This window comes from Vanellus vanellus (genome assembly GCF_965231255.1).
Source record: "Vanellus vanellus genome assembly, chromosome: 11".
In the NCBI taxonomy this organism is placed as follows: domain Eukaryota; kingdom Metazoa; phylum Chordata; class Aves; order Charadriiformes; family Charadriidae; genus Vanellus; species Vanellus vanellus.
In genome coordinates this window covers 11,273,038-11,287,053 of record NC_138916.1, presented here as the reverse complement: position 1 = coordinate 11,287,053, position 14,016 = coordinate 11,273,038, and the positions used below count along the sequence as shown (strand labels likewise).

The 14,016-nt window shown below is 43.2% G+C and overlaps 1 protein-coding gene across 1 annotated transcript in view; it reads right to left on the bottom strand.

Moving 5' to 3' along the window:
- Positions 1-14,016, bottom strand: part of MYO5A (myosin VA) — a 105,244-nt gene that overhangs the window by 63,239 nt on the left and 27,989 nt on the right. The gene's annotated exons all lie outside the window — the stretch shown is intronic.

The following is a 14,016-nucleotide window of genomic DNA, read 5'->3' as shown; positions in this document are numbered from 1 at the left end:
GAAGATACGGCTGGCTCTGTGCGAGCTGAAAACGTTGCTGCCATCTCTTCTGCAATGAATATTTGTGTTTGCAGCAGCTATGGCAATCATGAGAAACAAAGGGCTCGCTCACGGTCTGCGGCAGAGTCCTCTCACATCGCCCTCCCGGCGCTCCATCCACGCTCAGAGCCACTCTTGTCTGCAGAAGTACATTAGTCCATTGTTTTGCTTTAACACACTGCAGTGACCGCCCTTTAGCATGTTATTCTTTCTGCTTCTTGGCAGAGAGAAAGGGAAACACAACAAAATGGCCAAGATCGCACTCGACATTTGAAGAAGGAGAAAGGGCAGCATAACACAACACCCCAAACACAGCAGCAGCAGAGGATGATGAGCTGTTGCTGCCACAACATGCTGAACAAAGAGGCCCTACTAAAGAAAAAAAAAATATATTTTGTTACCTAAAAGAACTTGTTTCCATGCTTTAGAGAAGATGACCAAAGGGCTGATGCCTTCTTGGTTATGTCGCAAGTTCAACGCTCTGAGAACCAATCTAACTGGAGACACTGCATGTCAGCTGATGGATGAAGCTGATGTAATTATATTCAGGTCATCATATCGTAAAAAGAGTTGCATTGAGATAAACAGTGTCTGCATACCTCAGCCCTGCTGATTGTCGATTATACATCCGCTAAAGTGCTAATCCCAGCCTTTGGTCTATCTGGAGCTGTGTGGAGTGACTGAAAAGTCAATCATACTTAAAAGTTGGACATCCTTTGTGAATTAGCAATGGTTTGCCCATAAATCATCCATAGGAGCTTTCTGCGGAGTTCCTGGCTCTTTCCAGGGAAGACTTGGCGTGTGGATGTCCCACTACAGGCAGCAAAGTACTTAGTCTTTCAAGAAGGAAGGTGGGGTAGTCCTGCCAGGCAGCTGTGTCAGCTCGTCAGAGGGCTGGTTTATGTCATTAAACTAAAATATAACCTCCGCTTACATGAAATGAAATTTTCATAATCAGGCTGCATTCAAAACAAAACAAAACAACAAAAAACCAAAACAAAACAAAGGAAAAAATCCCCAGAAAGCATAAGTAACAACAGCCTGAGTTCCTTTTCAGGTATAAATAGCACCTTTGGAGTTATTTGTAGCTAAATCATTAGCCCCCAACCTTTGACCTGACATTTTCAGCACTTCACATGTCACCAGTCGGAAAAAAAAAAGCTATAATTAAAACTTTCAACGAAACAAGTAAGTAGGGCAACAGCGTTACGTGAGACACCACTTTGCAGCCTGATGCCACAATCCATTATTTATGCAACACTACTTCATCTTCTTGGAGCTTTTTCTCTGAATAAAGCACGTAACTAGATTATTTTAAAATTAAGATTACTTCTGAACGGAGGGAAGATTTTAATTATGCTTTTACAAAGAGAAATCAGGGAAAGCGAGCTGGGAGACAAGAAGGAGGAGGAGTCTTCTTTCACCCAAAGGTGGATAACGATCACGTCCTAGGATACAGAACTACGTTGCAGTGATACAATACTAAGCCAAATTATCTTGAAATGAGGTGTTGAACCCCAGCAGGCTGAAACCGACTGACCGGGAGCAGTTTACCACTCGTGGAAACACGAAGTATTATGTCAGGGCATCGGTCAGGATCACACTCAGCTTTTGCCATTTCTGAACAGTGCAGGAGAATAAAGGAATGACAAAACCAAAATAAAACTTCGGTTTTAAGATGATAGGCCCAAACCTTTCACGAACTGAAACGTGAAACGATAGGCTGAGATAGCTTGCAGAAGCAGGGGACTTGATTCAGAAATCTTCCACATCCATTCTCTCAGGCCTATGCTTTAAGAGTCACATGAGGGTAACAGCTATTTCTTGTCAAATAAAAGAACAGTAACACACTACGGGATAAATAACCGATAATTTAAAATAGTGTTATCTATCACAAAAATAATGCTGATGTCTAATTTTGAAAGGTAATATTCAGATGCTGTATCTGAGCCGTACACAACTCCACTCCTCATGACAAGTAATGGCCATAGAATGAGCAATAAGTGTAATTAATTTTTCATATCATAGTTCCAGTAAAGGACAGAAACAGATTTGCACACAGGCTGGTAAATTTTAAAGACAATTTTGCTTTACGTACAAAATTCTGTCGACAGGCAGTATGTTTATGAGAAAATCCACTGTCAGAGTGCCAAAACGGAATAGATGTAGACTTACCTAACTCCTGGAAGCTTGAGATTACAACCTACATTCCAGCAGGGTTTTTTTTTTTTATGCTTTGAAAAACCATTGCAAAATTCAACACTGAAGATAGCTTCTGCTCAAAGGAGGTTCAGCACTGGGGAAAAAAAGAGTGCTACGAACTGACTTGAGGTACCTTACATGCAGAAAAGGGTTTTGCAGAACACGAATGAAATGACGATGCACAAGAAACCAGAAAGTGGTTTAGAAAAAAAATATCTTGTTTTCAAGACATGAAAAAGCCCTGCATATATCTTAACGCAATACTTTTAACAGCATTGACTACTACTAACTTTAAACTCTGTATTTCATAGAAATCTAAGGGAGATGCTTTCAGAAGGGCTCAGAACGGAAGAAACGGTACTCCCATGAGATCACGGCTGTCAGCTGCAGTGGGAGCAAGAGCAAGGCTGTCACTGGGCACCTTCAATGTGTACACAGTGCTGCAACAACACGGACTAATCATCGATGGCTGTCAGCATCTAAGGCAGCTTTTAACGATTTCAGTTGACCAATGGAAAAATTGAGGGGAAAAAAGGAAAAACAGTGCAAGAAATGAAACATTAAAGGCACTAACGATTAAAGGCAGGGTTGCAATTTTCAAACAATTTTCATTCCTTAAGATCACCACAGCCACTGAAGCTGGTTCCCTCAAAAACCAAAACAGCTTTACTGCATCACAGCCGTTATTTCCACAGCAAACTGTCCAAACAGATTAGGATAATCAAGACATATAGACTGAAAAATCCCTACAGATATTTTTGTTTACCTTCTTCCTCTATACCAATAGAAAATCCCTCTCTGAAGCAGGAACGCTAAAACAGTGGAAAACCTACCCATCAATACGCATTTCAGAGGGGATTAAAGAAGCCCAGAGCTATTCAATTTAATCATCAAAGCACAACATTGTTTTTGTGTTTCTTTGCTTCTTATGACTGATGCATCAGATGTATCATTTGATCTTGTCTTTCAGACTCATGACTCCACAGAAAATAACGTCAACTAGATGTATATAAGCACACACCCCACAAAAACATCAGCCTGGGAAAACAAACAAAAGGAATACAGAATTATTGACATCAACCTCAATATTCGTATCAATGCATCCATACCCAAGCCACCGGCATCTCTACCTGGCAGAAGCGTATCTTTAACAGCTGATTTGAAAAGATTCTGACATGGACTTTGAAATGCTTGCCTGTGATGAACTACTTCAAAGTTGAGTTGTCTCAGTGCCATATAAAATAGATGAGATTGGCAGGAAAGAACAGAGCGAGATATTCTTAATATAAAATGAAGAGACCAAATAACAGGGCAATTTGATGAGAAGAACATTAGTACTTCTTTTGCCTTTGGTCCTAAATCCTCTGTTTGTTAACCTTGAGGACACTGCCAAGCTGCTGATATTTTTAAGGAAGCCTCTTGTCAGGGCGGTTTGAAGGCCACCAACTTCAGCCCATCTTCTCCCCTCACTGCTCCAAGTGCTAAGAGGTTTAATTAAACCTACTGCCCTTTTTTGTGGACTTGCTACTGGTTTCTTCTTTTCTTTTGGAGTAACAAGTTTAGGTTATGGCTAAGGGCACCAGCCCCACGGAATACGAGAGTTTCATTTCTTATTTAAATCAAAACAGCACAGACTGCTGCTAAAGGCCTGATCCTGCAATCTTCAAACATTGAAACCTCCTACTGCTTCAATGCAAGAGCTAGAACACAATAAATAGCTTTTATTTAATCTATCAGCGACAGTCTGGTCTGCTTTATCTCACTGCTGTTCCTCTACTGCAGTTCTGTGGTACTAAGGTAGACTTGTAAGCCTGAAATTGCTTTGCATTTTCAAAACAGTTAGTTTTGAATGATCAAAGAACCCGACACAAACTCCCAGGGAAGGAACCTGTGACTCAGGGAACATTTGGGACAGATCCTGTTCTCAGCATACATACGTAATTACCCCAACATCAACGTGCGTCATGCCCACCAAAGACAGAAAAGGAACTTAGCAATATGCCATCCTACAGCTGAATTAGGGCAGCAGGAAAACCAACCCGAGAAAATAACTTTAAAAACTAATGACATTGCTGAAATTTCAGAGAGGCTTCATTCTGCAATGCTGGCACATCGGAAACCTTGCTGTACTTCCATGAGCTGCAGCTCCTCCGAGAGCCACGGGATTAACCAGGGACCAACGCAAACCTAGTTTAAGCTCAGTGACATGTCTTACACACTACGTGACAAAGCTGATTCCCAAACTGCGCAAGGCTACACGTCGGTGCATGCAGCTGATATGATTAAGTGTCCCCAGCAATGCAAACATAACTCTGACCTAAGTAAGCATCCTATTTTTTGCAGTCAACCTCTCAGCATCCCCGTTGCATATCTGTGACAGCATGTGACCAAAATAACCTACAGTATCTCCAGTTAGAACATTCACGCGTCTTCGTATCTGAGAGCATGACTAAACAAATCTGTTTAATAAAGACCAGTTTCCCCCCATGAGGCAGCTGTAACAAAAACAAGAGCACAGAAAATTTTACCAAATAACTTCCTCATTGGTTAAGATGAAATACAAGAAGTTTACACAATGCACTGAAAATAAAAGCAGTGTGGAAGGGCTAAATATCATCGTAACTGCTTTATCGATGTTCCCAAATAACTCAGAAGTATTGATGTTATAGGAATAGAAAAGTACATCTAATACTCCACCGGTCCCAAACGGCTTATTCAGTCCTGGAATAATCACCCACAGAAAACTCCTTTCTTGTGAAATCCATCAGCTATCCTCGGGTATCAATATAAAGTTAAGAGTTCTCTGTAATATCAAATGTTTTGTCAGCTTCACAGGAAGTAGCTTGATTAACTTATTAAGAAATTTAGGGAGGAAGTTCCCAGCCCTGGCAGGCTAAAGGCAGCACTGTCTTCAAGGGACTGGGCGTCCTCCAACGCAGGGGAGAGGGTGCACAGTAGACAAATGCGGGGAAAAGAGCAAAGCACCAGAAGGAGAAATCCGTTGTACAAGATGAAACGATAAGGTTTTGCACACCTCGCCTGAAGGCTCACTAAATAGGTCTGACTTCAATAAATGTTGAAACAAATACAGCGTTCCCTAAGAATACCGTGATTGTAAACTTGAAACCAAAATACATCTGTATTTTTTTTCCTAGAACACTCTTTCTTCTTTTTTCAGCACGAAACGTGCTTTGGGAGAGACACAAGGATTATTTTGGCAGAGCTCAGCAGCCCGTGCTCTCCCCAAGACCTGTCCTCCCCGGTCCCCTGCCAGGGGAGGTCCCAGGTCCCCGCTTTGGGCAATCGTGCTCCACGTCTGGGCGATGCTTCCATTGGCACTGTTATTTGCTCTTCTCAAAGACCAAAATTGCTTTTTGCACTTACCCTAAAATGAAAGGCAGCTGTAAAACCCACCAGCCCTGGAAGCTTTACACGAGTCAGTGCAGTATATTTAGCTTCACCTCTGCCTGAGTGTGCTGTTGTGTGGGAGCAAACAAGGCTGAACATGTTCGGCAGCACTTGTTCAGCGCAAAGCCCTTTGAAATTCAGCCCAGGGCGTGCAGCATCTGCTAGGAGCCATTCTAAAATCTGGCAACTCTACAACCCCAGGATTTGCTTTTCAAATAGACATAATTTAACCGTTCGATAAATAAATAAGAATTAATTCGGCGGTTTTCTAACACTCTCAGACCGATCGAATAGAGCAGCAGCCAGGTCCAGGCAGCCTTCCCAGCACCTCTTGCAGCATCTTGCCCTTTGTAAACCTTCTGAACAAATTATTTTAATCACAAAGTTCTTCGCAGCCCTAAATAAGTTCCGTTATCCAGAGACAGGATTCGGCTCTTGACCTCCTGAACATAGCACAGCATGTCTGTTTTGTCCACTTACTTTCCAACTGCTTCAGGTAGTCCACAGAATGTAAGCACATCTTTCCATTCTCTCCACATAGCTGCTGAGCCCCTCTCCCTGGGAGGTCTCCTTAGAATCATAGAATGGTTAGAGTTGGAAGGGACCTTAAAGATCTCACAGTTCCAAAACCCCTGCCATGGGCAGGGACACCTTTCACTAGACCAGGTTGCTCAAAGCCCCATCCAACCTGTCCTTGAACACCTCCAAGGACGGGGCATCCACAACTTCCCTGGGCAACCTGTTCCAGTAAAGAATTTCTTCCTAATATCTAACCTGAATCTCCTCCTCTTTCAGTTTAAAACTGATCCTCCTTGTCCTATCGCTACACTCCCTGATAACGAGTCCCTCCCCATCTGTCCTGTAGCCCCTTTAGGTGCAGGAAGGGGCTATAAAGTCTCCCCAGAGCCTTCTCTTCTCCAGGCTGAACAACCCCAACTCTCTTAGCCTGTCCACGCAGCAGAGGTGCTCCAGCCCTCTGATCATCTTTGTTGTCTCCTCTGGACCCGCTCCAACAGGTCGATGTCCTTCTTATATTAGGGGCCCCAGAGTTGGAGGCAGCACTGCAGGTGAGGTCTCCCCAGAGCAGAGTAGAGGGACAGAATCCCCTCCCTGGCCCTGCTGGCCACGCTGCTTTTGATGCAGCCCAGGATGGGGTTGGCCTTCTGGGCTGTGGGCGCACATTGCTGGCTCATGTTGATCTTCTCATCAACCAACACCCCCAGGTCCTTCTCCTCAGGGCTGCTCTCAATCTATTCTCCACCCAGCCTGTACTTGTGCTTGGCATTGCCCCGACGCAGGTGCAGGACCTTGCACTTGGCCATGGTGAACTTCATGAGGCTGGCATGGGCCCACCACCTTCCTCTGGAGAAGTCTCCCCTGCAACCAGGCAGCACTGAGAAATGCCCCCCAGCACTCTACTTTCACCTGTACTGCAGGCACCTGTACCTTTTTCCCCCCATTTTTCAAGTTTCCTCCTTGCAGTGCTGCTTTGCACAGTGGGCACAGCCCTCCTTCCCTGCAGAGCCACGGCATCCCGGCGTTCCCAGTGCCGAAACCTCCAAATTCACTTGTATTGGCACATCCCAAAAGGTGCGGCCTGACACAGGTAATTATTTATTCCACCCTCAAAGGGCTGTTGTGCAGATTAACGAGGTAACTTTCGTAAAACACCCAGAATGTGCAAAGTGCTATGTAAGCACTAAGGATTATTATTATTAGAGACCAAAATGCTTTGAACCGTTCTGTGGCGATGTGATGAGGGGGGGGGAAAGAAAAGAACAAGCGAGTTCCTAGCGTGATGCCCCAGGAGCAGACAGCAGCCCCATTTCGTGGTCTGCTCCACCGGCACACCCTGCACCCATGGGTTTATTTTGACTACCTGGATCTAACATGCTCTGACCCAGCACATCCCGCTCTTCACAGGCGCCACACATCAACAACTCAGAGACACCTTCAGCTGTGCCCTGAGTCACAACAATCGCTCCCGACTAAGCAGTAAATTAATTCTTCGTAAAATCATTCATTTTTAATAGGCATGAAACATCAGGCCAACAAACCATGTTCTTTAACCACATTTCTAAATATACTTCCAGTTTAACTGGTTTTTTAAGCCTAACAGTGTTTCTCACTGACATCTTCTTCAGCTGCTGGAGAAAAGAGAACGTTCTGAGCACAGGACCGGGGTCTGGAAGCTCAGCCTGGGCTGATCCAGGCATGGCTACGGCACACCGTCTCTGCCTTACTTGTCTTCTACACGAGCAGAAATTGATATACCAGTATTAGAGGAGACAGGCTTTGGGGAATGCTTCTAAAGTGCCTGGAAAACATGTCGCCTTGCGTGAAAGCAAACGGTATTACACAATATATGTTACCTGGCACAGAGACCCCGTAATGCTGCAGGAGATGAAGGTATGCAAAATATAGCACGTTATTTTTTGGATATTGAAGACAAACTAGCTTTGAGAGAATGTTACCGGGAAACCCATTTAACTGCTGCGCTATATACTACATACTCTATTCGCACATATTTTATCGTCAAGCTGGTGTAATCAAGTCATCAGACACTGGATCAGGATTTTTGATTCAGGGGCTCCATGCCCTGCTTTTGCCACCTTGGTGAACTCGCCAAAGTTGCTCTCCCACTCCCCACGTCCATTTCAACTTGTAAAATAATGACACTGATCTCTTCTGTAGAGGACTTTTAGATCCAATCATGGAAAGTGCCAAACGAAGGTGAAATATTACTATTATACATAACCTGAATTCTCTTGAGTCTGGTTCCAGCTGCAAACTCAGCCACTCCAAAACACCTCAAATTCTTAAGCATCTTTTGGTCCTCTTCAACAACAGCTTGGTAAAAACACTCTGCAATACTCTCAAAACCAGCAGATGTAGGTGGTTGTTGTGTTGTGTTTTTTTTTTTAAATTAACAAATCGCACCACTTGCCATTTTAATTGTATCCAGGAAACACAGCTCCTGACCATAAAAATGGCAAAAGGTGAAAAGATAATGAATTGATGGTAACATCTCTCGACACATAGAAATGAAAGAAAACCGAGGTCAGCACATGCTGCAAAATCATGACAGATTGCACTCCAGAGGAGCACAAAGATGAGCCAGCACTATGCAACTGATTTATCGAGGGATTAGTCAGAGGTCACTCCTGCAATAGTGTAGGAAAGCTCATTGCTTAACTACCAGCAGGACACCTCACATGAACTCTAGCTTCCAGCTAAGGCCACACTTAACCCTTTTGTTGCCTAAAAATAATCACTGCTCCAACTGGTAGGTCCCTGATGTTACATGAAGTTGATTAGCCCATCCGCTCTCTTGTACCTGTAACACCATAACATAGAATCATAGAATCAGTGAGGTTGGAAGGGACCTTTAAGATCATCAAGTCCAACCATTAACCGACCCTGATAAAAACACCACCACTCCTAAACCATGTCCCTAAGCACCTCATCTACCCTTTTCTTAAACACCTCCAGGGATGGTGAATCCACCACCTCTCTGGGCAGCTTATTCCAATGTTTAATAACCCTTTCAGTGAAAAAATGCTTCCTAACATGCCAGACCCAAAGTATAAGAGACTATTCCAGAATCACCTGTTCTCACCAGAAAGGACAATTTCCCTTTTCATTCTAATTTTCACAACAGAGCCCCAAAAGTATCATCTTTTTTCAAGGTATTTCCTTTAAAAAAATCGTACGTCAAAGCCCCAGGTCAAAGGTGGCCCTTGCAGGTTTATGCAGTGCCCACCACAGCAGCCTCTCGTTTCGTAACTGGATGCAGAGCCGTGACGGGATGTTAATCATCCCCCTCCCGACTTCTGCCAGGAGGGAATAGAGTATCCATTTATCAGACACTCGGAAGCAAAGCAGCAGCTGATCAAACATGCATTTTTGTAAGAGGACATCATCTTGGGATGCCTGGGATAACTGGAGCCTGTCAGGCAAGGTGCTTTCAAAACACCCACTCAGCCGCTCACCGAGCTCCTTTTGAACAAAAAGCGACAGAAAAAAAAAATCTTCCTGTAGCTGAGAGCCATCAGCCACATGCCAAAAAACTGACAAAACGGAGAGGCGGCCTGCTTATTAAAGGTAATTAAATGAAAATGATACACACCAACATTGAATAAATCATACTTTGTCCAAACAGAAAAAGCAAAACTTTGGAGACTGACAATTTAAACACTGTTGTTTTCCCTCCTGGTATTCATCAAGTTTCACGGGGATCTCATCAGTACGTCATTCTGTTTGCAGACGTTACTTTCAGCTTGCACTTTGCTAGACAATTTACTAATTTATCAGAAGGAAATCTCCAAGTTATTCTATTAAATTGAAAAGTACTGAACTCTGCTGTATCTGTCATCAGCCACATGTACAATGGAACAAACCAGACGAATAAAGTGCTGATAAAAAATACATTATCTTAATTACTGCAATATACCCTTACGAGGCAGGCGAAGGGATCCTGCGTAAGACTCATTTAGAACTTCTTTCCCTAATAGCGGTAGAAAACTGATAATCATAAGTTTCACACATTAATGCAATTCTTAACAGTTTCAAGAGTATAATCATCAACATCTCCTCTTACTGCAAACCATACAGTTAAAAATGGAGGTTTGTACTGAATATTACAAAGAAAATGAGCTGCACCTGCTGATGGATATGATTCCTACTGAAGCTGTAATTCCTACTTCAAAAAAATAAAATAAAAAAATATCAAATATCTGCCAACTGATGCTTTGCTTCAATTTTCATAGCTACCACAGAGGGGTAACTGTGAAGACTGAAATTCTTTTTTTGTTAATAATTTGGAAACACTGACTTACAAAGGTGGCATGCATTGGAGTTCCAAAGGTTCAACACATGCAAACACCCACGTGCTGACATTGCGATTTATATTTCTGAGACAAAAATAAGTTCTTTAATAATAATTTGCTTCCTTTTAGATTGCTTCTCTGCCTTAAACATTGTCCCAAACCTGTATACGTTTGCTCAAACAAAGCAAACTACCCATGAACAATACATGGCCTATCCCTCCAAAGAGAGAGACCTCGGCGGGCAGGCCCCAGCTCTTCCCAAAAGCATAGCTTGTTCCAGCTGTGTACAGCTATGCTCCTCCAGAACCCCAGCAAGCCCCCAGAGGGCTCTGCAGGAAAGCCCTGAGGCAGGGGGAGGCCCTGGGACAGGTTCCCCCTCCCACCGATCCCACTCCCTCACTGGCGGATCTCCTCCTGCTCGGGTGGAGGGAGAGATCTGCTCCAGAACCCTCACAGCTGCCGGCTGGAGGATCGTACAACCCAAACCAATAAAGCTACTGGTAAGTATGAGGCATACGTAACCCTAAGTATAACACAATTTAAATGCTGTTGTAAAACTAGTTCATTGCTTATTTTGAGCACAGCAGAGGAAAGGCGTTGGAAATGAAGCTGCCAGCCTGGGCAGACGAGCTGCAGGAGACGGAGAGGGCAAAGGAAGAAGGCAGAGATGCAGATGAGAAGAGGAGAATAGAAGGGGAGAGTGGAGGGAAAATAAGAAAAAAAAAGCAAAAAAAAGAAATAATAATAATCCAAAATGAGATTAGTCTTAAAAGAGTTGTGCGCGTTTGTCCTGGTTTGAGGTGCTGAGGTGTCCATTTTGCTGACAAGACAAGAAGCTACTGAGCAAACAGTAATCGCTTATTTGATTGTCAGCTACGGGTAAAGATGAGCCGTGCCCCTTTTCACTAACCCACAGCTGGAAACTGGTGACAGAACCGCTGTTGAAAGAGGAAATAATGGACGCCCCAACGGGCACAGCCCTTCACAGCCCAGGCACACCACACCATCCGGCTGCCTCTACGCAGAACACTTCACGTGCGAAGGTATCTTTATGTGCTGCTTTATGCTGCAATTAGCCCCAAGCAGTTGCCGAGTATCACGTCTCATGCACGAGCCAGATGTGAGCTCCATCCCCGTCTATTCCAGCAGTCAACGTTTTTGCACTGTATTTTTTCTGAAGACACGAGGCAAATATTTAGTGTAGAATCATCAGCTTTCCTGATTGCTGTCATGGGGCATTTTCTATGGCTGAAGAAGACCACAGAGATCGTTTAGTTAAAACCATGCGCACGGAAAGAGTTTTTCAGCCACAGCAGATGGGGTAATGAAGCCGGCAAAAACAAATTCTAAATCATTAAATCATAAATTAACAAGAAGACTTAAGGAGCAAATATTTAGAACAGCTCACTGAAGCCTTATGGATAGAAGCATCATGACCAATTATTCCAGTGATCATTTAGACGTGGAGTTAGGAAAGATTAGAAACCACAGAAAAATAAATCTCACCAATTACATGCATAAATGCAGATTAATGCCATATGAGTAGCTACCATATGAATATTCAGTGCAATTATTAAAGCGTTAATGAAAATGAAATCCAATGAGCAAACCCAGTATGTCCAAGTGACAGAAAAAGTTCTTAAAAAAAAAAACCAAGCAAAAAAAAAAATAGAGATAAAAGGAAATAAGCATTAGGAAACTAAGTAAAGAATGAAATTGTTACATCAGTGTAGAGGAATTTTTTTCATTTTCCTTATGTGCTCAGATTTCATTTTGCACCTATGAAAGTACTGTCAGTTATTCATAAAAGAATAACAAATTGTTTATAACATGTTGTAGACACACAAAGGCATTAATTCATTAATGCAAAAGGATTATTTACGATCATTTCCACGCTTATATAACTTCTCGTCATTTGTTTCAAAAAGGAACTTCTACCACATCTTATTTGTTGTTATTCAGGACAGCAGGACTGCTGGAGGGCACAGCCAGAGCTGGAGAGCAGGCAATTAACACAAAAAGCAAAAACCACAGCAGAAACTCTAGCCAAATCTCAGCCCTCCGAGTCCCCCTCTGAGGGCAGAGGATGCAGACGGTGGCAGATAGCAATCTCCGCGGCGTGGGCTTCAGCCAACAGGCACACAGAACGCAGGTGATCCGGCAGTGTGAAATTTCAATGCAGGCGAGAGGTAAGCCCGCTCCAGACAGTGGTTAGAGGCAGCTACTGGAGAGACAGCCCCCTCCAGCCTCTTACGCGCACCTCTTAACTTTAAGAACAAAAATTCTGGGAATTTGGATTACCTCCATCACTGACATATAATCGCAGGTCACCGTACCGTGCCTCAGGCGTAAAATAAGGCTAATAAATTCTTATTTTGTAGGGCTTTTAGAGGGACTTCAGCAGCTAGTCTGTCTGAAACAACAGTGATCTAGATCTGTAAAACAGTCCGCGAGACCGGAAGAGCCACAATGCAGATGTGACTGTCATAACACGCAGTTTCGCCTTTATATTCCCATACCAGATTATATGCCTATTTTCTTAGCAGAAAGGAAGTAAGGCGAATACCTCTGCCACTCAACAGTGCAGATGGAGGGTAATTTCAAAATAGCTAATGTTTCAAAAATACCCTAAGACATGAAGCGTTGCACTGTGCTGTACCGTTTTCTTTTGAAATTATCTATTACGTGGGTACCATGAATCACCATTTCACATACGCAGCTGACTAACTTCACAGTGTACAGAGCATTTTATTCATTCTAGCTCTCATATGGATTCTTAAATGAACAGATAACTAATTTCAAAGATGAACGTCTTGTCATTTTCAACCCCTTCTCCCCTGGCCTCCCCCTCCTGCAGTACGGCTTGAGGGCCGTCACAGTTAATCTGGAGATCTGCCACTGGTTTAATTGATTAATTTGATCATGCGCTGTATTGTCAACAAGGAAAACTGTACCAATAGCTCAGAGCTAACCAGGGAGAATACCGAAGACCATCTTGTTAACCAAAGACGGCACAGTACCCCAAAAGATCTTTACCCTAGAAACGAAATATTTGAAAAGCTCCTCAAATTGGCAGGCTCTTGGGGTGAAGCAGAAGAAGTTTCTAATAACCACTCTCCTTGGGTGACAAGTTCATCTTCATGCAATATTTAAAGAGAGGAGGATTTCCTGCGCAGCTGTTACCGTCTCCTTAGAGACGCCGTTTTCAGGCACTCTGTGCAATCGTCCCTCTGCTCCCTCTTAATTCCAGGCACCAACAGCCACAGGCGGATTACGTAGCCGGGACTTTACTGACGTGACGAGGAGCCTATAATAGCACTCATAAGCTGAGTGATTTTTATTTTTTTTCTGTTGTCAGTATCACATATAAACATGAAACAGTAAAGAATCTGGCACTTTTCTCTTTAAAAATCCACTGACGATTAAGAAGTACCTCCAAATTTTGCTAATCAAACTAAAACAACATAATCTTACAAAGCGCTGGGCTAATTTTAGACCTAAATACTGACGAGATCTGTGGTTATTCCTGTTACCTCTC